Genomic DNA, 27,215 nt, shown 5'->3' with positions numbered 1-27,215 from the left:
AGATATCTGGTTTATGCCAAAATTCTTTTCCTTCCAAATTCATTGGATATTGCAACTCTGTTCATACTTTACATGACAGAGGTTTTCAGGAAATGTATGGGAGATATATATATATGAATATATTTATATATCGGGACTTAATGAAGTATCTCGTAACTTCATTATTTATAATGATATTCAAAGATTGAATATATTCAAATCTTGTCTTGTAGTCTCATCTATGTGATGAACCTTTGAAACTGATTATAACTTGAACGGTGGTAGTTCAAGTAGTATTGGGAAAGATATAAGTATATTGGGGTATTTGGTAACCTCATCTTTTAAACTTATATCTAATTAATAATTGTCTTATGAATGACAAAGATTTTCAGAAAAACGTTGAGACAAGGTTAGATATATGAGATCACTTTGCAACGATATTTTTTTATACAGTTATACACTGGGACTTTGTGTATATTATGCATGGAAGAGGACTTCCAATATTTTGAAAAGTATATATGTATATATACTGAATATTTTGCGACTTCATCGCATTAAGATATCAAACTTGGTTCATTTCTTTTGACCAAGACTTTCATGAGTATTATGAGTAGGCTCATATATTGTAAATTATTATACATATTATTTTGGTGGGCTTGCTGCTCACCCTTGCTTTATTTCTTCATCACACAACAACAGTTAGGAAAGATGGCCAGACTCCAGCAGACCCAGCGCAAGTGCGTGGGAAGCGTCCCGCGTCTTCCCGTTGATGTTGTAGCTGCTATAGCTGCAGAGGTAGATCTATTGTAGATCAGACCATCTACTTTTGAGAATCAATTATGTATAATTATAACTTGTGGCAGATAATGGCAATTAACTGTAAATTTATCAAGTAATCATTTTGGGTTGTAATAACTTTTAAATTGTGGATTCAAAGACTTGTACTTATTTAAATTTCATCTCTGAGACTATAACGGGTTGTGGTGTGTGTTAGTGTGGGGTCACAGCATAAGGTTATTTATTATTAATTAAGTGAAGTGATATTGTGGAAAGAAAGACCGTGACGACCCGGATCCCCGACCCCGGATCTGGGGGTGTTACAGAAATGGTATCAGAGCTAAGCGTTATAAACCTCAGAGATGATGGGACGTTAAGATAATAAGTTCACTAAGATAATAAGAACTCTTGCCAAGTTCATAGTCGGACTACCTAACGTAGTACTGACAGTTAAAACCCTTATGGGAACCCTTATAAATGTAGCGATAGAAGCGTAGTTCGTTATCGTATATGGTAGCGGGACTCCGAACCCTGAAGTTGAGGAACATCAACGCGATGATGTTTTATTATTTATTGGGGATCAGATTATGGATCCGATAGAGCGTCCTAACGCGGGACCGGATGATGTTGATATTGAGGATGTAGCGGTTGAGGATGTTGTCCTAGAAGGGATAGTTGCTGAGGAGGATCCCATGGAGGATCCTGACAAGAATGAATAAAGGACCACTGAGGAATTGATGACCATGGTTAGGGCAACTACCAGAGGTAGGATTGGCCGGTCACTACCGGAGGTTCGTTCAAGTTGTAAAGATAGTAGCCCCTTTAACGCGGCTTACTCGTAAGACTGAGAAGTTTGAATGGACAGAGAAATGCGAGAACAGCTTTAAAGAACTGAAGCAGAGGTTGGTGATGGCCCCTATGCTGGCGTTGCCGGATGGAAAAAGGAGATTTTGTGATTTGTAAGTGACGCTTCGCATAAGGAATTAGGGTGCTTCTTAGCACAGCAAGATAATCGCGTCTGCGTCAAGACAATTAAGGTAATATGAAATTCGATATCCCCGCCCATGAGCTTAGGCTCGTGGCAATAGTTTTACCCTAAAGATTGGAGGCACTACTTGTATGGAGAGAAGTGCGAGAATTACCTAAGCCATAAGTGCTCTAGTACATTCTTACGTAGAAAGAGCTCAACATACGCCAGAGGAGGCGGTTAGAGCTAATCAAGAATTATGATTGGGAGATTCTTTATCATTCGGGGAAAGCCAATATGGTGGCTGATGCCCTTAGTAAAAAGGAGAGACTCAAGATGATAATGTCTTTTGGAGAGTTTATAAGAGATTTTGAGAAAATGGAAATAGTAGTGAAGGTAACCGGAGCCGGTACCGAAAAGCTGTTTGAGATAGCAATACAGCCCGAATTATTGGAAAAGATCATATTGTGCCAGAAAAAGTTATGAATGAAGGCAGAGAGCCAACAAATAGATAAGAGGTTAATACTGAGAAAGATGAGAAGGGAATAATGAGGTATTCCTACAGAATTTGGGTTCCAAATGTTCAAGAGCTTAAAGATGAGATCTTAGATGAAAGCTAGTTTGAGGAATAAGATTTAGAGCAAACCCTGAACGTGATAGTCAGGGAGGTCGCCATCAAGATAGAAGGAACCCATGACATAATGGAGTGGAAAATGAGGATTTTAAATTAAAAGATGACCCCAATTATGGGGAGTAGGATGAAACATTTCATACTACGGAAACAAAAAGTCGAGTAAGGAAAGGAGACCCGAGATGGTACCCCTATACGGCAATTCATGGACCTGTCTAAAGAGAACTTAGACTATTATCCCCAACCACCACCCTGAGGAGACAGTACGGTGAGAAATTCTTTCAGGACCTTTAAGTCGCTAAGCTCTCAGAGTTCCATGGAACAAGCTGACCCAGCCGAGGCAAGAGCCTGGCTAAAGGAAATAGAGGAATCATTTGAGATTCTAAATGATTGACGAACCACAAAGGACTGTTTTTGTCACTTACCCTCCTAAGAGAGAGGCCACCCGCTGGTGAAAGACCAAGAAAGGCACGGAGCCAGAGGTTATAATAAACTGATTTAAGTTCAGTCAATTGTTTTAGGAAAGTACTTCCCAAGGTTATGGAGATAGTGTAAAAGCTTTAGAGACAGAATAAAGGTAGACGAGTATGATGAATTATGAATCTAAGTTGTAAAAGTTATCAAGATTCGTTCTGAGGACATGAATCCAGAATGACGGGATGTATGAAATCAATGTTTATGTTGTGTTGGTCCATGAAATAATGATAAGAGAAAGGAAAATAAAAAGAAACTGAAGTGGAAAGGAATATAAAGGCAATAGAGTTTGAGGAATGATAAGGGAGTTGGGTATGAGGAAACCCTAAAGACTCGTAGCAATAGACATAGAAAAGTATGTAATCGTCAGGATGAGGGTGATATACCATGAGTTAAATTGATGGTTGAAGGTATAAGAGATACATATATATTATCCCCTGTAAGTTGGGAGGATTCGAAGAAACCTTGAGATAGTTCGAAGGATAAATAATGAGACGCGGATAGACTGAGGAGACAAGAAAGTAAGAAATTAAGAAAATTGGATGAAGGAAGTGACCTTCAAGAATGTGAAGTGTAAGACCGGTGGCTTGATACCCAGGAAGGGAGATGCCAGGTATGAAAGATATCCCAACATTGAGATGACTGTTGAGATAAACAACAAAAGTAAATAAGGATTTATTAAGAAGAAGTTCACGTTGAACACGACCAATATCTTCCAGATCATCCATGTGATCATTACCAAATCAGGAAAGAAAAGCGGATAACCATTTTTATCTTTTGGAGGCCATGTGGATTGACCTTAACTTGAATAAGGATGCTATTGTGAAATTCGGTATAGACTATCGAGGTGGAAATGATTGAATAAGATACCCTTATCAGGGATATATGACTTTATTTATTCGTGGAAGGATGCGGGTACCTTTTTAAGGTGAAATTAAGGATAGAACATTGGTAACTTAAAATGAATCCTAGGGGAATGCATAAAGGTTGGCATTTCACCCTTAATAGGGACAATATGAGTTTTGACAGGATAAATTGGAAAGGGTTAAGGTAACAACAACCTTTAAGGATCAGTGGAGAAATTTTTCAGAAGTATATAGACAATGGTTCTAGTAATAGTGAATGGTATTTTGATATGCCCTGTATCTAGGGAATACAGGAGGAACGATTGAAGGATAACCTTAGAGGTTTTACAAGGAGAAAGGTAATATTCAAAATTCTCAAGAATAGAAATATGGATAAAGGAAATATGATGTAATTATAATGATGCCAAGTGGGGCACGTGTTAAACCACGAGAAAGTATGGATCGAACCAGTAATGGTCGAAATTGTTCAGGGCAATTAGGACTTAAGATAAAAAAAATGTTCTAAGTATGATTGAGAGTCAGTCTTGACAGTGATTAGCCTCTAAAGAATGAGGCAATAACTTATGGAAAAATAGTGATATTTTTTTTCCCATCTGATTTTAAGGAAAACATCTTCACTCAAGCAGTGATCGGAAATAAGGTAGAAAATTTATTTGGAGGTGGTTAAAATGACATTGACTGTAAGGAAATTTTACTATCAGGAAAGGCCAAAGAGGTGGCCGACACTTTAAAGGTAAGTGGATGATTATAGGCGCGTGTGCCAAAAGAATACAGTGATGATGGTTAAAAATGTGAAGGTTGAATTATGGTTTGGAAGATTGACATTCCTTCTGATGACTGTGCAATACCCAACCGTAATAGTAGTTGGTAAAGGTTTAATTCGTGTAATCGCCAGGAACGGGCTATCTATCTTAGGAGGTACTATCTTGAGAATAATCCAGGACCATGTTTCAAAGAGGACTAAACGAACCTTTGAGTTAAGTCTTCTATTTAAGGCATATGACTAAGAATGGTATTAACCTGCTATCGTTGCTTTGATTGAAACTCTTCTGCAATTTTATCTACTTCATGTCATGAAAGTACGTCAGAGTTTGGAGTGTTCTTCATGAATTGTGATTGGTGGTTATGTTAACTCCTTAGGAGAATTAGATACGAGATGTATGGACTCCGTATGGTTAGATATTAAGATTTTATGGAAAAGTGAATGACGACAGTAGGTCAGTGGTGGACCATAGTAAGGCAGCAATGATTCTGCGAGTAATGAGCTGATTACAACCGTGAGAGTTGTATTGGAATGGGTGTTGAGATTGAGTACCACTAATCGGGTCGTGGTAGTGTATAAGTTATCATTGATAAACTAATTAAGTAGAGTATCTACCTAGTGAATTATTATTCTTTCTTATCAATAGAGAGTCGTATTATTATACGAGGAAGGTTGCGGTGCAAGCATAGAATTCTAGTAGCGATGATGTATAGAATGAGATCCCAGATTCGATTTTCGATGTCGAGGGAGTTTCAAAGGTGATTGTGTATAAGCTCGAGGAAGAGCATGGGTCCATAGAATGATGAACGGAATAGAAATATTTAGGCATGTGAAATAGGATGCTATAATACTTGATGTTGATATAAATACATATATATTTTGTTCTCCTATGACAAACCTCTATAGTTCAGAGGTAGGTTCCAAGCCAGATATTTTGTGGCAGTATATTTTTTTATATATATACAATTCTCTTCAGTTCGTTCTTTTCTCTTCTTTTCATTTCATGTAATTTGAGAAGAACAACCCTTCCAGAAGGGGAGGTATTGCCGAATGACTGTCTATCTGTGTGATAGAAGCCTAGTAGGATACCAACTATTGTTTAATTGCTTGTCAAGTACTAAAGGCTGGCCACCTTCTGTACTAACTATGCGAGATAACAAGTGTTCATGATCATAGTGATCTCTCAACAAATTCCTTTACTTCTATATGATTGATCAAACTTTGGGAAATAGAAACAGCTGAAAAAGGAGTAATAAAGTTGTGGTAGTATTCGGAATGGAAACACATTCGTGATACTAAGGTTGACGTGGTTATTAAAAGGTTATAGAACGCTAACGAGCAAAAGTATAACCAGTATAATATTAGGAACGGAAGGTAGTAGCGATTACGAACTGGAAAAGAATGGGTATTGAGAAGCAAAAGCTCTAATGCTAAAAGCTATAATGAGAGTCTGTGCAATAGACTTGAAAGAAATTGGAATGATCACTTAACACGGATTGAGTTTTCTTACGACAATAGATCATATGTCAGTATTGAGATATCGCCTTATGAGATCCTTGAGGGAAGACAATATCGATCTCCCTTATGTTAGGATGAAGTTGTAGAGCGCAAGATGCTCGGACCAGCAGTGGTCTAAAGGACCAAGGATATGATAGATCTAATCAGAGGACGGCTGGTAGTAGCCCAAGATGGACATGATAAGTATGTTGATTTGACACGAAAGGATAAAGAGTACGAAATAGGGGACCTAGTAATGTTATAGGTATCCCTTGGAAAGGATTGATGAGGTTCGGAAAGAAAGGAAAGCTAAGTTTACAATTTGTTGGACCCTTGGATATATTAAGACGTTTGGGAAGTTAGCATATGAGCTAGCCCTAACCCCGAACATGTAGCAGGTCGTAACGTGTTCCACGTATCAATGTTAAGGAAGTGTAATTCGGATGCCAGACAAATAGGGGCATATGAGCGCATAGACATGCAATCAGACGTAACCTATATGGAGCAACCAGGAAGGGTATAGAGTAAAAGGGAACGAGTGCTTAGGAGAAGGGTTATCAAACTAGTAAGAGTTTGATGGTAGAACCACAATGTGGGAAAATTTACTCGAGAGTTAGAAAGTGCAATGCTAAGAGAGTATCCCTATTCATTTTCTATCTGATTCCGGGACGGAATCCTTTTAAGGAGGGGAGACTGTAATAATCCCAATTTTTGGGAAATTTTTGAAACCCTTATGAATAGTGTTTTTGCTGAATGAGAAAACTTTTCATGCCACACTATGTAGGGGTTCTGATATGGATATTCTGAGATTTTATTAGTACTTTATATGGGATATAAGTGTATGTAAAGATCGTCAGAATCCAAATCCGAACACTTTGATTTTTCCCGGAAATCCAATAGATACGGAAAGAATTGAGTATAAGATACTAGGATAAAAAGGATTTAAATTAAAGGATTATAAGAGAGGATCATAAAAGGAATACAATATATTGAGAAAGGTTAAGGGAACCTAAGTAATAAGATCCCGGGTATGATCCCTCAAACGATAAACGAAAACGAAAGTTAAGCGAACCGTATAACAGATCAGCGGTCATTAGGCAAACGATTAGGAAGTTAATCAAGGGGATTAGTGGGGATGATGTCATCCAACCAATAGAAAGAGGACAAGGAGGGGAGGATGACATCATGAGGATGACACAAGCATGGCATGGGAAGGAAGGAGGTGTGGTTGAATGAGAACCACACAAATTCAAGGGAAAAAAGGTAATTGACTAAATCAAACACAAAAACAAAGCAACCAAGCCAAGTAAAATCATTTTCATCAAAATCAAAAAGAAACCAAGGCATTGTTCTTCATGCTCTCGGCCAAAACAGAACCAGAACACTAAAACTGCTGTATCTCCTTCATTTCTCACTCAAATATTGTGTTCTATAGCTCATTGGAAAGGTATTGAGATGGCCTACAACTCTTGTTCACAAGTCTCGTCCAAATAATCATGGTAAGACCCTCATTTTTACAGTTCTTTAAATCGGACTTTTAGAAACTTCAAAGCCTAACTTTGTGTTCTTGATTTCTTTGGAAAGATCAAGCTTGTAGGAGGCTCCCTAAGGCTTCCTAGCAACTTAACACCTCCCAAGGAAGGTATAAACTTCAAACCCTAGCCTTTACTTTATTTGTTAGTAAGTTTAATGGTTGGTGTTGTGAAATGAGAAGCATGGATTGTGATTATTAGTAGTTTGGTTTGATTTGGAAGTGTTTTGGTAATTGAACCTTGATTATAGTTCATAGGTCTTGATTGTGGTTGTTTGAGTTGAAAAACTTAGAGATTATGGACTGATGTGGTATGGTTTAGGTGAAGTTTTGTTGTATTGATGGTTATGAGTTGGTTGGTGGTTAATTGGAGTAGTTTAAACATTGGTAATCGCGTAAACATAGCCGTCGTAACATCCGATTTTCTTTGGACTGTTTTTGTGCATAGCATTAGGACCCGAGAACGCCCTGCTAGATTATGACCACTGCCATGTTTAGATAGCTCATGTTACGAGCTTCGTTTTGATATGTAGTTCGTTCGATTCCGATACACGGTTTAGGAGAAACGACCGTTTCAAGTAACGGCGTTTCGCGAATGAAACTTTTCCCCTCGCCTTACTTTGAAACATAGGTTAAAGACCAAAAAGGGTTAATTAATGCATGAAACATTTATGGTAAGTGTGTTAGGCAGTTGGTAAGACACTCGCGAAGGAATCGCCTTAAAACTCGTAAAGGTTAAATTATTAAAAATGGTGGAGCCGAGGGTACCCGGGTGACTTAAGCAAATCAGTAAGCGCAAAACGAGCGTTAGAGTCTGAGTTGGTTAGAGTATAGATTTACAAGTGACTTTGGTTTAATTCCAACTTACTTGTTGCTTATAGGTTACCAGACTCGTCCCGAGCCATTCGTAACCCCCAGTCGCTCAGGCAAGTTTTCTACCCGTTATACGGTTGTTGTGATGAATATATGTATATGCATTATCTTGCGATAGATGCATGTTGGTTAATTAGCAAATGTTGCGATATATTGAAGCATGCTGATATAGTATATATATGCATGCCTGTTTCGTATTCTTGCCATATATATCTATTGGTTCAGTTGATAATACCTATGCTAGAGAATAGCGGTAACTTGCATATACCCTTAGTATAGGGACCCAAAGGTGAAAACATTTTCTAAAACCGGGAGTCGAGGATCCCGAGTAGATTTTATATATATATATATTTATATATATATATATGGTTATAGTTTTCAAAACTATTAATCGAATAAGGTCTATTCGATAACTTTATTTTATTAATGAATATTATCTTGAATATTCATTCGAGGGCTTATGACTCCTTTTATTTTATTAATTGAATATTATTTGAATATTCATTTGAGGATGTATGACTCCTTTATTTTATTTAATGAATATTATTTATAATATTCATTCGAGGTATTATGACTCCGCTTATTACTGAAATATATTCTTTATTTTATTAAAGAATAAGGTGTTAATAATCAAACTTATTTTCGATTATTCAAATAAAGATAATACTTTCATATAAGTATATCTTTGGTTATTTAATGTTATTTCAAGTATAAGTTTTAATACTTCTACTTCAATTATTTTTATAAAGATTATTCTTTATGGGAATATTATTTAAATAATAATATTCAGATATTTTCTAATATATGGGGACTGATTTACTTCATTAAATCAGCTTTACTCCAAACACTCTTTAAAGTATTTTCGAGTCTTCAAAATGATTTTTAAAAGTTAGAGCGGATCCCAAAACTCATTTTTATATTTAAGATCTTCCTTTTTAAGGGGATTTAAATACTCGCTCAAGACCTGGGGAATCCGGCTCTGTGGTGTGTTTTATATTCGCAACGAGGTTGCAGTTTTGGTAAATGAATTGATTACTTGCCCAATGTTCGGGAAGTAAGCCTATCTAATTGAGTCGGCATAAGTGACAGGCCGGGGTACGGTCTATGAAAGTGTAAGTGGCTGGGTGGCAGTCCATCAACGCGTGAGGGGCCGGGTAACGGTCTAGCGCGAGGTCCTAATGCGGCCAGGGTGATGACCGGTGAGGAATTCATCCATCTACAGTAGAAAAGGTTACTTATTGGTATCTTTGCCTGATCAGCAAGATATCTGGTTTATGCCAAAATTCTTTTCCTTCCAAATTCATTGGATATTGCAACTCTGTTCATACTTTACATGACAGAGGTTTTCAGGAAATGTATGGGAGATATATATGAATATATTTATATATCGGGACTTAATGAAGTATCTCGTAACTTCATTATTTATAATGATATTCAAAGATTGAATCTATTCAAATCTTGTCTTGTAGTCTCATCTATGTGATGAACCTTTGAAACTGATTATAACTTGAACGGTGGTAGTTCAAGTAGTATTGGGAAAGATATAAGTATATTGGGGTATTTGGTAACCTCATCTTTTAAACTTATATCTAATTAATAATTGTCTTATGAATGACAAAGATTTTCAGAAAAACATTGAGACACGGTTAGATATATGAGATCACCTTGCAACGATATTTTTTTATACAGTTATACACTGGGACTTTGTGTATATTATGCATGGAAGAGGACTTCCAATATTTTGAAAAGTATATATGTATATATACTGAATATTTTGCGACTTCATCGCATTAAGATATCAAACTTGGTTCATTTCTTTTGACCAAGACTTTCATGAGTATTATGAGTAGGCTCATATATTGTAAATCATTATACATATTATTTTGGTGGGCTTGCTGCTCACCCTTGCTTTATTTCTTCATCACACAACAACAGTTAGGAAAGATGGCCAGACTCCAGCAGACCCAGCGCAAGCGCGTGGGAAGCGTCCCGCGTCTTCCCGTTGATGTTGTAGCTGCTATAGCTGCAGAGGTAGATCTATTGTAGATCAGACCATCTACTTTTGAGAATCAATTATGTATAATTATAACTTGTGGCAGATAATGGCAATTAACTGTAAATTTATCAAGTAATCATTTTGGGTTGTAATAACTTTTAAATTGTGGATTCAAAGACTTGTACTTATTTAAATTTCATCTCTGAGACTATAACGGGTTGTGGTGTGTGTTAGTGTGGGGTCATAGCATAAGGTTATTTATTATTAATTAAGTGAAGTGATATTGTGGAAAGAAAGACCGTGACGACCCGGATCCCTGACCCCGGATCTGGGGGTGTTACAGGCTAACTGCAAAGTCATATATGTAGGTTTTGGATCAGGCAAGTCCAACTTTTTGAAGATTGACAATGACGTCAAATTGATGTTAGCTCCCAAGTCACATAGACACTTGTCAAATGACACCTTTCAAATGGTGCAAGGAATAGTGAAGTTTCCTGGATCTTTAAGCTTCGGAGGTAATTTCTATCATAGCACAGCACTGCATTCCTTCGTGAGAGCAATAGTCTCTAAGTCATCAAGCTTCACTTTCCTAGAGAGAATACCTTTCATGAACTTCGCGTAACTAGGCATTTGTTCAAGAGCTTCAGCGAAAGGTATGTTGATGTGAAGTTTCTTGAAAACTTCCAAGAACTTAGCAAATTGCTTGTCCAGCTTTTTCTTCTGTAGCCTCTTAGGAAAGGGAGGTGGAGGATAGATCTGTTTCTCCCCTGTATTACCCTCAGGAGGAGTGTGCTCAACAGTAGTCTTCCTTGGTTCCGCTTCTGCTTCCTTCTGCACTTCTTCTTCTTCAGCCTCAACTTCGGAATCTGGAGTCTTAGCATTTCCAGGATTTGCAACCTTACCAGACCTTAATGTAATTGCCTTAACATGCTCCTTAGCTTCCTTCTTGCCTGGCACTTCAGTATCGCTGGGAAGCGTGCCGGGTTGACGATTCAGTAATGCATTAGCAATTTGCCCAATCTGATTCTCCAGGGTCTTCGTAGAAACAACTTGGCTCTTGCACATGAGCCTCAACTCCTCCAATACAGATTTTTCATTAGCCTGCGGTAACTGCTGAAGTTGAAGTTGTTGCCTAGGGGCATATTGCGGTTGTTGAAAACCAGGAGGGTTATACTGCTTTGCTGTGTATGGCTGAAAAGATTATTGCACCGCATTCTGATTGTTATTCCAGATGAAGTTAGGATGATTGCGGTTATTGGGATGATAAGTGGCTGGAGCTTGTTGCTGTAATCTCTGAAAGTTGCTCACAAATTGAGCTAATTCGCTAGAAATAGCACACTGCTCAGTTTCATGTGCCCCTGCACAAAGCTCACAAACACTAGTGATTTGATTAACTCCATAATTAGCCAAAGAGTCCACTTTCATTTTCAAAGCTTGAAGTTGAGCAGTTATAGAAGTAGCTGTATCCACTTCCAGAATTCCTGCTACTTTGCCTTACAACATTCTTTGCGTAGGATTCTGGTATTCATTAGCTGCCATTAGCTAAATTAACTCATACGCTTCATTATAGCTTTTGGCCCATAAGGCTCCACCAGATGCTGCATCGAGCATAGGTCTAGATTGTGCGCCTAAACCATTGTAGAAACGGTTTATAATCATCCAATCAAACATGCCATGGTGTGGGCACTTCCTTAGCATCTCCTTGTATCGATCCCAAGCCTCACAGAGATTCTCCAGTTTACTAAATAAACTGAGTAAGAGCATGCATCAGTCTTCGCCATAGGAAAGAATTTAGTGAGAAACTTTTGAGCAAGATCCTCCCATTTGGTGATAGACCCTGGTGGTAGAGAATGCAACCAACACTTTGCTTTATCCCTCAGAGAAAATGGGAAGAGTCGCAGCTTGATATCATCTTCAGTCACCCCTTGAACTTGAAAGTGTCGCATATCTCGATGAAATCCCTGATGTGCATGTTGGGGTCTTCTTTAGGAGAACCCCCAAACTGAACTCAGTTCTATATCATCTGAATCATGCTTGACTTGATCTCAAAAGTGTTAGCCGAGATGGCTGGTCTGATGATGCTTTACTGAATATCATTGATCTTAGGCTGAGAATATGCATCAAAGCCTTTGGAATTTATGCTTGATCTCCCATCTCTATTAAAGCTGGTTCCTCGACTTTCTCTTCTTCTTCTACTTTCTCTTCCTCCTCAAAAGCTTCCCTTCGAACCACTACAGCTTCCTCCTCGGCTTGATCCAGAGTTCTCTTACGAGCCCGCGAACGCGTATACATACACGCTCGCTAGAGTACCTGAAACACCATAAGGAAAAGAGTAGGTAAGTAACAATGTCCGAGTCAATGAACTTTAATGATCACTGATGACAAACACATAAAGTAAAAGTTAACACCGAGTCCCTGGCAGCGGCACCAAAAACTTGTTAGGTCTAAACACGCGCTAATAATTCACGGAAGTATACGCGATCGCAAGTAATATAGAATTATTTCTAGTTCGTTCCCACAGGGACTGGTTTAGGTTAACTTTGTGATTTATGCACTTAATGATATGGCTATTATTCAATGCTAAGACGAATAACAATTTGGGTTTTGATTATACTACGATTAACTATTGAGAATTATACTAGCTAACATAAACTAAAAGATTAAAGAGATTTAAATAATATATGACACAAATATGGGATTCTAACTGTAATATTCCATATTTTCAGATATTATTTTTATAATTATTTGGATTTGTTTATGTGATTTTTATGTGAATTTTGGTGAATTATCTGATATTGGAATTGGTGTTTGGGTGTTTATATGTGATATTATTTGAGTATTTTAATTTTTATGTTCTCAAAATAAAATATAGATAATTGTGATATTTTTCTGGTAATTTTTGGACTGTTAGATGATTTTATAATAATTTATGGATTTATTAATTATTTTCTGAATAATTACAAAACTATTTTATAAAGCCGGGAATCGTCCAACCTTAACTGTTTTTGCGTTTTTACAACCCGAAACTCTTCGGAAAACTCCTTCCTAACCTAATTTGGTAATTCCGGACATTTTCCATGTTTTGACTTTTTCGATCCGATTTACGGTTTGACCTGTGCGCGTCCCGGCGCAAAATTTTCGATACGCTAATCATTTCGGTAGATCAATGAAACCCTTATTTTCGAGAGACGGGATATTTTTACAATATTTTCTCATAGGGTGTTTTATAAGAAGTTCGGTTTTGATAATTATCCAAATCTAGTATTAAATTGTATCGTTATATAGTTACTTAGTAGCTAAGTAATCTATTTTTGGATATGATATATAAGTGTAAATTCAGTATTAAATTCCAGAATATTTCAAAAATCATGAAACTTATATTTTATTAGTATTTGAATATTTCGAGAATTTTAAAATTATTTCGAAAATTTTTCGGGTTATATTTACACGCACGTTTGTTCGTTAAATCGTAAAATGCGGATATGACACACGATTTATAAATGTTTTAAAAATTATAAAAATTTTATTTTATTAGTTTTTAAATATTCCGAGAATTTTAGAAATATTTCAGTTTCAAAAAACATTATCGGACCGGACCCCTATCGGGATGTCAAACCCCACAAAAAAATGATTTTTATTTTTATAAAATCGTGGGACTTTCCAATATTTTATATTTTCGCATTTTTGAAATATTCATAATTTTTGGAAAATTTTGATATAAATTTTATATTTATTTGATTTAATATTATTATCCGCTAATTATTAATTTTGGGCTAATTTTTATTAGGTTGTATTGATTTTAGTTAAAAAAAAAAAGAAAAAGAAACGTGTAAAGCCCCCAGCCCCACCCCTGCCACATGCCGCCCCTCCCCCCTCCTTATCTCGCCGTAACAAAACAACCCCCCCCCCAATTTCCTTTTACCAAGACATTTCTCCCCTTTATGTCTCTCTGTCTCTCTCCCGGTTTATATACTTTTAATTTTCAAAAATTCATATCTTCTCAACCGTCCGTCCAAATTTTAATTGGTATATATAAAAACGATCAGCGCTTCGATACCTACGCATAGGTATATATATTGCAAGGTTTTGAGAAAAAAATTTGCGGGGCATATTTCCGTTATATTTCCGTTTTAATTTATTTTCGGGGCATAGAAAAAGAGTTTGGAGGCGGTGATTACTCCACATGGCATCTCAGCGTGTATATGTCTATGGCTATTAATTTCGGATTTTTCTGCAGATATTTTCCGGACATCAGATATTCTCTTCGGGGTGATCAAAATTTATTTTGGGTAATGATTTCGAAATTTCGCCTTCGTACTTTTGTATATTATAGCATGTTAGTGTTTATATATTTATTTCATAATTTTTAGAAATTGTTGGAGAAGTCACTTTTGGTCCGAGTTTTGGTTCAGGTGGCCGTTATTCATTTCTGGAGTGTTTATACACGTAAATATAAAGTATTGTGTTGATTGTTGTTGGTTGTGTCGATATGATATCGACTGGCAGTCCGAGAAATAGAGGAGGTGTTGTCCGATTTCCATGAAAATATTATTGTTAGTTCTGAAGATTATTATTTTTATTATTATTCGAAAATAAATCCAAATTATTTAGTTAATGAATTTAATTGATTATTTAATTCGAGTTAATTATTTCTTATGATTAAAAAAAATATTTTGAGCTTTTAAAAGTATATTTAGGTATTTAAAAATCAATTAATATTATTATTAATTGATTCATTCTTATTTATTCTTATTTTATTCGTAATAAATAAACCGTTCATCCGTTTAATACGAAACGAACGCGTACAGACTCAGAAAAATATTCCGCTTTCAATAAAATTACTTTCGAGACTCAAATTCTTTTGTTTCGAAAGGTCGCTTGATTTTCCAATTGATTCTGAGTCGCATATTGATCAAAAAGTTGTATTTTTTATCCGATTTTAGTTTTAAACGTATCGTGTCGAACCTTTTGACGAACCGAGGGATGTGTGTTATGAATTATGTGATACATGAGTTATGTGCTTATGTGCTATGTGAATTATGGGTGTATGTGGATCAAGAGTCCTGTGTTTGTCTGTTATATTTATGTGTGGGCTATCGTATGGGTAGACGATAGGCTTTTGACGCGCAGTTCGTCGAGTGATTATCGTTTAGGCGATTAAAGTTATATCTTTTAATTATAGATGCGGATCATTCGAGTTGATCAGGACAAGACATTGGATAAAGAATGGAATGGAATGACATTGGATATCTGGCTTCTAGCAATCGCAGGAGCAGCATATCAGGAAAGTGTTGAAAAGAAAGACGGTGATGTGTTGTGACAGAATGTCAGAATAGATGTGTCGTTGCGAGTGTGACTAACTGCTAAATCCCAAAGGCAAGTATTCCTATCATCACTTATTGTTCAAGTGATATTTATTTTGAATCTTATCATGCAAGTATTGCTTTCCCTATTCAGTTCAAGATAGATAAATGTTTTACATATCGCTGAATTAAATAATTCTGTTTATGCAAGTTTTCATCTACTATTCTAGGTTCAGAATAGCTAAGTGATTTTACGTATCAAATTACCGGATTTATAAATGTTTTGGATTTTGAGAAAGATGATTTTGTTGCGAGTATTCCGGCCCAAGTAAATGGGGGAGTAAAATTATTTGGGATGTCGAATGATTCAGCTCCTTTTTCAATAAAAAGGTTTTAAGATTGGAATGGTTACTGGTTACTGGTTACAGCATAGGTGATCGAGATATCGGTCCAGCTGTAATATCTTTCAAGGCTAGTTATGCCTTTTCTGGCGCCCTATAGGTACCGTATGTCTTCGGGATACGGGTAGTACCTATATTTACGGTATGGCTGCGGGATACCGGTGTTGTTTCGAGACTGATCATCGGGAACAGCATGAAATATTATTGGTTCCAATCTAAATTGATATCTAAATTTCTTTATTGTTTTGATAATCATAGAATAAATTATTTATCAACTATTTCTGTTTTGGAATAATGGTAAAATGTAGTTTTGATTTAGATTCTGATTTATGCTGATACTTACGTTGTTGTTAAATATCAAAGGTGGTATTAGTATAGATGATTGATGTTGACTTTAGTATGGGTGTTGTGAGCATCAAAGTTCGTATCGATATCTAATTTGATATGACAGCAAAATAAGTATTGATTTCAAGAGTTCGGTTTGAGTAAAGTTTATGATTCATTCCATGATCATTGTTTCATGTTATTGTGGTTTACGATATTCCGTAAACACTATTTTATGAGTTTTATTCTCGTCAAGATTCAAAGTATTGCTGAAGCATTTCGCTCAAAAATATCAAAATGGTTTTGAATACAATTAAGGAATCAATTCTGGGATTCCTCAACTAAAATTTTATGATTCATCAATTATGATTTCAAATGTTCTGCTCTAATGCAGATGTCGGTTTTATATCAAAACAACCATATATATATATATTATAATGAACTTGCTGAGCATTTCTTTCGCTCATACTTGCCTATTTTCAAATTTAACCTCCAGTGAGGACTAGCTTGAGCTGTTTAGCTGCGTAATTAAAGGAAGTAAAGAAGAAGCTTTTGGGAAGGTGGTTGGTCCAGGGTTTGCAGACTAGTGTAAGTTTTATTGTATAAATTTGTTTATATTATATTATATTATGGTTGTGTATTTTATTTGGGCCTAGTATACATCATTTCGAAGTTATACTAGTGGGTTTAATTGTGAGTTGAAATTTATTGAAAAGAGTTTTAAAAGAAAGTGAAAATTTATTGGTGGAATTTGGATACCTTGTTTCTAGAACTGTAACCTCAAAAGATCTTGGAGTAGTTTGGGGTCATTTATGATAATTATCTTCCGCTGGCATTTATTTATTGATTTAACAGGTTAATTTGGATTGAAGTTTTATAGTGATGACCAAATCCTCTGACCCCGGATTTGGGGGCGCTACACTAACTTCATTAAATACTTCATTCAATAGCCTTATTATTCTTAACCTTAGCATGCAATGGTGATGATACTAATCAGATAACACGAAACGGCTAAACGCCAACTTTCGTTGCATGAATAACATACTACCAGACATTCTCAAAAGAGATAAAAGCTGAATAGACACCAATTATATTGAGACCATATATGTCTATAGAATTTGACAACGTAATGGCTTAATGCACAAGTTATCTATCATGATTACATAGGGCAAGTAAGATGGTTAAAATTACCTACGAATCATGTATATCAATAACACATGAACCTATGCTAGCATGGCAATTTCTTAATCCTTAAATTCACTGTCGCTTCATTAAAGATTAACATGCTATCTTATAAATTCATGACACTCATAAGACGAATAAGCACAACCAATACTAGGTTATCATACAATCATCACACGCTAAGGTATCGAAACAAATTAACTAAATAAATCCATAAATAAACCCGCTAGAACCCCATGATAACGATTAGCCCATAATCGGACTCATCATCAATGTGGGTTCCGATGAAAGTATGGTATAATAAACGTAGTCTTTATACTGAATAAATAATAAACCAAGTACGAAACAAGAGTATAGGTTCAAGAATAAGAAAACTAGCATCCAAAGTTACAACTTAGAACAAAGAATCACAAGTATAAACTAGGTCTTCTTCGCTTTTGTTGAATTGTGCTAAAACGGTCTTCTTACGCCTTCTCCTTGAGCTCTGGTACGTCTCCTTCTAAAAAATGACCTTTATTTAGGCATATATAGCAGCCCATATGTAGTAGAAGTCCTCCAATCAAAAGCTCACAAGAATCAGGATTTTAAAATCCCGACCCGCCCGCGCTGTCTCTGTACTTCAAACGCGGTCGCGCGTTTTGACAGCACGGCGCGCTGATCTTCTAGAGAAAATTCCATTTTCTTCTTTTCTTGCTGCAATGAGTTGGTCTTCACGAGCTTTATTCCTTGGACACCATCCTAACACCATATTAGCATCAAATCAATGCTAATTCACCCGAAATCCGGTTTAATGCCTAAAATGCAAACACACTAGAAAACACATTAAAACACCAATAAATTGAGTACAAGAACACCAATTCAAAGCTTAATAAAGCGTTACAAAGTGTCATAAATGCCACTCAACAAATAGAAGAAAGAAAAGTTTGTTAATAATTATTAGATTACAGAATTGCCCTTGCATGCATTTCCACTCACAATATAAAAGAAGGATAGTTGTGTCATTTCCTACCCCACTATCTCATTTAAACTTAACCAAATTACCATATCAACCTTGCATGCATTTTGTGCTAGTAGTGAGAGGAGGGTATATTGGTAAATTCCCATTTCCACTAACTTGTGAGAATAAAAAGAGACAAGTGCTTGTCATTTCCATCCCCACTCTATTCATTTCACTTATTCCATCTCTTCCATTTATCCTTCTTCAGTCTCGGCTCCCTCTCCCTCTCTTCTTCTTCTCTCTCATTCTTTCTCATTCTCCCTCTTTCTCTCTCTTGCATGCAACATCAAAATTTAGTCCAAATTCGAAGATCTTGCTACCTATAGTCATCATTTTTGATCTTCTACTCATATACCATTTGCATATAAGTGTTTAAGCTAGTTTCAAAATCAACTTCTCTTGATTATATCTAAAAAAACCTCAATTTCTTAGTGTATGATCATAGGAGAAGTGTAGTGTGCTATATGTTGTGTTTTCTTTGATTTTGACTTGGTGTAGTTCGAATTTTTGAAAAAATAAAATGGGGTTTTGATTTCCAAATGAGTTTTGATTGATGATCCATGATTTACTTGCTTATATTTAGTATTGAGTTTGGTATGGACTATAAAATGTTATTTTTAAGAAAATTCTTTGCATGCATTTAAGATTTTGTGTATTCAAGTTGTAACTTGGTTTGACGAGTAGAATGATTAAATAATGGATTTTGGAAAGATAAATATATGAGTTAAAGGTTGCATGTCAAAAATGGTGTGCGCATGTGTGTGTATTTGAAAAACCCGAATGGGTTTTGTAATTAAAAAGGGAATAAATTAATTTTTATGGCTTGCATGCTATTTGTTTTAGTTATTATTAATAATCAAAATGATTACTTGATTTTATGAATGAAGTTCTCAGTTTATATTACTTTGGTTTGATTTTGTGATAAACATGGTCGATTTGGATTTAAATGAGAGAATATGTGTGAAATAGATCATGCATGTTAAAATAAATGGCTGCATGTGATTATGGATGGTTTTTATGTTAATATTTGGTTCGAATTATAGCAACTAAATAGAAGGATTGAGTCATTTGATTCTAAGATCGTATAGTTGGTCGTTACGACTATAGTAATGAAATTTAATTAAAGTATATTGTGTATGTGTTATGTGAGTATACTTGTAACTATACACTTCGAGTGGGAATCTAATTAGGGTTTTGATTTTGAATTGTAGATTTGAATTGTGAAGGTATTCAGGCTAGGAAAGGGAAAGGTATACTAGGTGGCAGTAGTTGAAACCCCGTGAAACAAGAAAGCGAAACGAGGCAAGTAACTCTGCTTTCTCTTGTGAATTGTTTATAGAGAGGAGATTATTGATGCCATGATTAACTAGAGGCTTTTTATTGAAATTATGATATACCTATTATTGATTCTTAAGAAACCTTGTTATTGTTCCTTGTGAACCTATTATTGATTCTGAGAAACCATGTTATTGTTCCTTGTGAACCTGTTATTGATTCTTGAGAAACCCTGTTATTGTTCCTTGTGACCCCGTAATTGATTCTTGAACCCTGATGTTGATACTTGTGCTATATCTATCATTGATCCCTTGAAACACCCTAATATTGTTCTTGTAATGACTTGATATGATTATTGTTCAAACCTTTATAGTAACCTTTTTATTCTTATCCTGATCACCTGTTGATACCCTGAATTCTCGTAAACCCTATAAGAACCTTTATGAACTCCCTTGCGTAATATCTCGATTATCCCAAATCCTTCATTCCTTTATTTATCTTATTCTGTAATGATCCTCAGAATTGTTTTGATTCCCTAACTTGTATACCTTGTTTATAATTTGATCAAGATTCTTAGTATTGATCTTTGCTTACCTTTGATCCGTTCACTTTCTTTGAATTCTTGAATTGAACTTAAGAATGATTTTCGACTTGAAAGAGTTCGAATGATTTCATATCCTAGGTAATGATAAAAGGAATTTACTCAAACCTTTCTTTTCCAACACAAGGTTTTCCAAATGAATTCCTGATGGATTGGATTGAGACGTAAGAGACTAGTGGTACAAGTCTAGTCATATAAGAGGCTAGCAGGGCTAGTCCAATTTAAGGATGAAATTATGCCATAGGTACCTTAACGACTAGATGGAGGTCGATACGGGCTGATCACCGTATTATTTATGAAAGTTAAAGTAGTCCAATCAAGGTTTTCCTATCACTTTATAAAGAGTAATTGAATATATTTCCTTAGCAATTGCTTCCTTGAAAATGAAATGATTTAAAATGAATTGAGATGAATTGATGGTGTTATTGTTTAACATATAACTTTGAGAACCCTGATTTTTTATTCTGATATTGTTATCAATCATATAATTAATTCTCAGAGTTGAATAGATTCTTGCTTTCCACCTGAAAGATCTTTTGAGATCTAGTTAATGATTTGTGATGAATGTCGGCTTTCACCCTATCTTGAGCCTTGATTTCTTGAAAGCCCAAATCTTTCCTCATAACCCTTCTGTTAGTCCCTTAACAATATAGCAAGAATTACAGAAGGGGGGTTGAATGGAATTTTTGAACCTTTTTCTTGAAATAAAAATGTTCAACTCGATTATTGATATATTTGTTTTGATTAGCACAATGCGGAATGTAAACTTGAATGAATCAAAACATAAGTAATTAAAAATAAGAGTCTTTAAAAACTTTCTGGTGGATTTAAACAATTCCACCAGAGATATATTTAATATATCGAGAGGACTCTGTGTGCAGAAATGCTCACAGCTGCTTACAAAATAGAAATACTAAGAACACAAGAAATGCTAAAGATAGTGCTTACAAAGATTTCTCTGTTGTTGTTTCTTAGCTATCTCAGTTATTTTTCTATTTGCTACTCTCTTGGTTTTTATATATTACCAAGATTACAAAGTCAAAAGAACTGAATAAATATAAAATCTAACAGTCTTGATCTTTGCTGATTTTCGTCCTTTATTACCCAGTTAATGGGCTTCCACAGTGTACTTGTATCTAACTCAACGGCTGTGTGTCAGCTTTCACTGTTCAACTGATATTTGAATCTTGATATGATCATCTGTCGACTTTCAGATCATCCGTCAATGACTTAATTGATCATCCATCGACTGCTATATTAAACATCCGTTGATAGTCATTTGATCATCCATCGAAGCTTTGTTAAGCATCCGTTGGTAGCTATTTTGGTCATCCGTCGAAGCTTTGTTAAGCATCCGTTGGTAGTTATTTTGGCACTTGACTTCATTTCACTTATACAGAATTACAAGACATTGCTTATGTACAGTTAATCAACCTATTCTGCATATCTAGTTAAAGTCAACATGACTTATAAGCTACTACAGATTCTATACAAAGGTGCATACAACACTGTGCTACAAACTTATTATTACATAAGCTGCTCACTCGATGGATAATAAGTTAATCATCCGTCGGGACTATAATGAGTTATCCGTCGGGACTATAATTCTTATCCGTCGAGTGCTACATTATTTCAATAAGTAAAATCTACTTAGATGTTTTGTTTAGGTAATCATCAAGTACTCAACATATTCACAACAATCTCCCCCAATTTATGTCTACTGGAATTGTAGCCATAAATTAAGAGATACTTGATGATAACAAAACATCCTAAACATATATCTTTAAAGATAAGTAGATAAAACTGAAAGTGCTTCAATTTAAACAAAAATGTACAAGGTTTGGCTCACAGTCAGTACAAGATGCTCCTCTAGTCTGAGCAGATTTTTCTAGTTTCTTGAAGGTCTGGATCTTCTTCCAAGCTTTCTGTTGTTTTCTTCAATTTGATTCTGGAGCTGTCTGTGGAATTCTAATTCATCAGATTCTGAGAGATCTAACATTTCTTGCATTTCCAAGAGTGTCTTATTGCTAGAGATACTCAATTGGTCTTCTAATCTGAAGAATCTTCTCACACCCTTGTCATCCATGAATTCCATCAGCCAGTAGGGCCTTAGATGCACTCTTCTCCCTGTGTATGGGATGATAAGAGTTTTGGGTAGTGCATCTTTGGCTCTAACACTCCTTAGCTCTTCAATCTTCTTCAATACTAATCTTCTTGCAGTTACATTGAACCCAAATTTTTTCTTGAAGGATGAATAGACTTTGATCAACACAGCTTGGCTTTCTTGAAGTATCCTGTGAAGAGGCCACTGAATCTCCCTTCCCCCTTTTTACTTGAACACCAACCTTTCAGGTAGGTTTCTGTATGCATCAATTGCCCTTACCTCATCCAGCTCCTCCAGATAAAGGTTTAGATCTGAGAATTCTTTGATGTCACATAAGTACAAGTAGTCTCCCCTGTTGACCTTGGGTTGAGCTTTGACTACAGACTTGGATTTGAGAGGTGATAGCTTCACTTTCTTGACTGCCCTTGATTTTGTCCTTCTTGGCTTAGTAAGAATTGGCAAGTTGAAGTCAGGAGTTGGTAATTTATCCCACTCTATTGGCTCATCCTTTGGCACAATAGGCTCTCCATGTATGTTCCTGTAGGGGTCCACCACCCTTATGTCTTCAAATACCACAGAGGGCTTTGATGCTTGAGTTTCAGCTTGAGTGGATTCCTTTGGAAATTGATCTTCCAATTCCTTGTTAACAACATCCAACTTTCTTTTTGTTCTTTTAGCCAGTTCTTTCTTTCTTGGGGATTTCTTCTGTTCTTCAATCTTCTTCTCTGATTCAGTAGCTTGAGATGGTTGAGAGGGAATTTGTTGAGAAGAATTCACAGCCTGTAGCTTGGCCAAGATAGCAAACTGTTCTTTCTTTTGTTTAGACTTCTTTGCATCTAGAGCATCTTGCCTCTTTTCCTGGTTCAATATGGCTTTTTCTTCTTCCTTTGCATGAGTAAATTGTGGATGTCCAGCTACCACACAAATTTCCTTCCCATTTCTGAATATCTTTGCAATTCTCTTTCTTGAGGCTGAATCAGCTGGATCTTTGTAGAGGAGAATAGATCTTGACAGAAGCTTCTTTTCATCAGGCTTGGGTGTCTCATACACAGAATCCATAGGGTTCTTCAAAGATAACTTTGGATAGTTTGCCCTTGGTTTAAGAATTATCTCAGCCTTTGTAGTCTTGATGCAAGAAGATTATCCTTTCTCCAGATAGTTCATGCTCATCTCATTCACATTGATTGGCTTGACATGAGAGTGATGGATGGCTGACTGATCTGGTTCCTTGACTAATTGAAACTTTTTCTGTATTTCCTCATCAATATTTTTCCAGTTGATCAGAGTCAACTCTCCTTTATCAGCATCTTTGAAATTTGCTGCTGCTGTATTTATAAGATCTATACCATCTGCAACTGGTGGCTTGGAGATAGTAATTGAAGGTACAATTACTTTGCTGATTTGAACTAGAAGTTTCTCCCCCTCAGTTGGTCCTTTCTCCCCCTTACTTGATTCTCTCTCCCCCTTTTTGTTATCATCAAGTGGAGGAGTTAGGCCTTGTGCTTTAGCCAGTTGCATAAGAAGATTTGTCTGAGTCTATTGATTTTGAAGAAGTAGAGCCACTGAATTCTCAATAACCTGAACTCTGTTCTCCAGCTTGGCTAACTTCTTGTCAGAATCTGATTCTCTCCTTAATCTTAGTAATAGATCATGCATGGTACCATATGGCATTATTGAATCCAGCTTCTCAGAGTTATATGTCTTTAAGTCAGCTATATCCTTTTTCAATTCATCCACACTGAGATTTTGTCTTGAGTGTTGGATCTTCATTAAATGTAAGGAGTCTAGGTGAGCTTGAAGAACAGCCTTGGTACCAGCATCTCAAGCTTCCTGAAGGGCCTGCTGAATAGCTATTACTTGTTTTACCAAAGACACCTCAAATTGCCCTGGTGAAGATTCCTTTTCCCATGCCCATTTAGGTAAACTGAAAGCAGAACTTGGGCCTTCAGCTCCCCCTAAGTTCATGCTTCCATCCAAAGAACCAGAGTCATCATCATCAGAATTTACTCCAAATTCTTCAGATGGCTCTCCAGCTTGAGAAGGCATTCTGTTCACAGCAGCTTTGTCTCTTTGAAGAGATTCTGTGGTGTGCACTAAATTCAAAGTCTGCTCTGCCTCCACATTGCCCTGAGCAGCCAATAGTTGATAGGCTAAAACAGGGTGAGTAAAAGTGTCAGCATCCAAGGAAATGTTATCAATTACAGCTTTGTAATGTTGCTGAAATTGTCTTTCCTTTTCAGCATCATCCACAATCATTGACTCACTAGCAATGGCTGGTTCCATCCTTATTTCTCCAGTACCTGCCTTTCTATCATATTCTCTCTTTTGTTGCATCAGGGTCTCACCCTGGCTCCCCACCCTCACACCCTCACCTTCACCTACTAAGGTGGGACTCCTCTCACTCACTTTTGCCAATCCTGAATGAATGGATTGCTGAGATTCACTCTTTTCCTCTCCTTTTGCCTGGGAGCAACCCAGCCTCTCACTCAATACACTCTCATCTCTTAGTTCTAAGAGTGATTGTATTACCACCAAATCTTCTGCACTTGAAATTATTGAAGTTTGAAGTTGTGCAGAGACACTCGACGGATAAGTGATATCCGTCGGGTGAGTGGTAAAGCTATCCGACGGATAACTGCTGTTAAGCTTATCCGTCGGGATACAATCACTACTCGACGGATGAGCAATATCCATCGAGAGAGTAGAAATGAATGAGGTGGGAAGAGAAACTATTGTTGACTCTGTGTTGATTGAAGTTTTTGAGGCACAGATGTCACAATAGAATCAGAAAGAATTGGCAAGTGAGCCAACAAATCATCTAAAAGATGATGCTCACTTGCACTAGATTTTGGCTTCCCCAACAGTGTTAAAGAAGGGGAAACATGAATTGAAGTGTTTATCATGTCCACTTCCAGTGAGTTAGTTGGTGAGTATTGTGTTTCTGTGGCTTCTATTATGAGAGATTTTGGCTGTGACTCCACATTTATTGGAGCCACATCAATCTGAATTTGAGAAGGTGCAGGGACTGTGTCTTTACCACCAGTTTGCACTAAGTGTGTGCCCTGTGCATCTCCAGTTGTTTTGGATTTCTTCTTTCTAGTGTAAGTTTGGTGTGAGCTTGTGTCCCTAACCCTCTTGGCCTGTGCTCTTGGATGAGAGCTTTGTTCAATAGCCACATCCTTTTGGGAGGATGCAGCTAGAAGTGAGCTTTTGTCCTTTTTAAGCACTATAGTTTGTTGGGAAACTGCAGTGTGGCTAGGCTGGGATTCACTCAACTCTCCAACCTTATCCTTGGGGCTTCTTTGATGTTCACCCCTTCCCTCACCTACCTTACCCTCCTTCACACTCCCCTCTTTGGCTTTGGTAGATTTTTCAACTGGTACCTTTTGAGAGATACCAGAGGGGGTTTTCTTTGATTTGGATTTAGAAATAGCAGTTGTTTTGGCAGCTTTGGTAGGCAACTGTTTGGTCATTTCCACAGTTGCCATAGCCATGCCTGAAGTCAAAGAAATAGAAGAGATTGGAATGGTTGAGGATATGGATGAACTTACCTCACTTACCTGAGGTGTCAGCATTACAGGAAAATAGAACATTGGCATATCCCTGTGATGGTTGGCTCTGTTCAAGTCTGCAATGATTCTTCTCTCTTGAACCCAACAAGCTAATTTGTTGTCAGGGTTCTCAAGTACAATCTCTTGACAAAGATGGTTGGCCAAAAGCATAAAAATCTAGCATAGTAAACATTCTTTCCTCTTTTGGCTAAGTCACCTAGTTTAAAACCTAACTCATACACAACAAGGTCACTGAAATTGTAATATTTGTCTGTAACTAGCATGTATAGCATGTTAAGCATGGAAATGTTCACAGAATCAAAATTACTGATTTTTCCAGAAAAGACTTTAGTTACTACATCACACAAGTAACTCCATTCCTTCCTAAGACCTAGTCTTCTAATTTCACTTAGTTTTGCAGTAGGAAGTGCATAATGAATGGAATTGAGCATATTGACAATATTAGTGTTAGTGTGTGGTGCAGTTACATTAGCATCAGGAATCTTGAAACATGCTTTTATTACATCACTATTGATACAGAAATCATTACCTTTGATGGTTAGAGTGATGGTTTTGTCAGTAGAGTTGTAGATTGTTGTTGTCCACATCTCCTCAACAACTTCACAATAAATTGTGGGTGATTCCAGCATGGCAAAACTTAACTTGTAGTTGTGCACGAAGTCCATCATCTTATGATAGTCTTCAGATTACTGAATCCCCTTATTGACCAAGGCAGTGAAGTTGTTCTTCTCATAGATGAACCCAGTCTGTGACATGATCTTAACTACGGGTGCCATTATTAGAGAAGAAAAGCTTGAAGAGAAAGAGGATTTTTTTTGCTTGAGAGAGAATGAAGTAACACAGTTGAATTTGAGAATGATAAAAGAAAATGATTAGAATGAAATAAGCTTTTATACTTTACTCAAAATCAATTGATAAAAATAATAAAGAGAAGTAAATTACCCAATAGTAATTGTCTAAAATAGCCGTTTTAAAATAAACTGTAAAAATTCTACCCATTATCCGTCATGTAATGCTTATAAAATGTAAGTATACTCGATGGATAATGTTCAGAGAATTAACGGTTAAGATTTAGACACTTCGACGGATGATGATAAGTTGA

The 27,215-nt window shown here is 36.3% G+C and overlaps 1 non-coding gene across 1 annotated transcript; it reads left to right on the top strand.

Moving 5' to 3' along the window:
- Window positions 1-12,023: 12,023 nt before the first annotated feature.
- On the top strand, window positions 12,024-12,128 carry LOC141694051 (small nucleolar RNA R71). Its single transcript, XR_012563383.1, has one exon. It is a non-coding gene; the product is annotated as a small nucleolar RNA R71 (small nucleolar RNA).
- The last annotated feature ends 15,087 nt before the right edge of the window (window positions 12,129-27,215 follow it).

The sequence above is a fragment of the Apium graveolens genome, chromosome 10, assembly GCF_009905375.1.
Source record: "Apium graveolens cultivar Ventura chromosome 10, ASM990537v1, whole genome shotgun sequence".
NCBI classification, from domain to species: Eukaryota; Viridiplantae; Streptophyta; class Magnoliopsida; order Apiales; family Apiaceae; genus Apium; species Apium graveolens.
The sequence above is the reverse complement of the archived record's forward strand: the minus strand, read 5'-3'. Positions and strand labels throughout refer to the sequence as shown.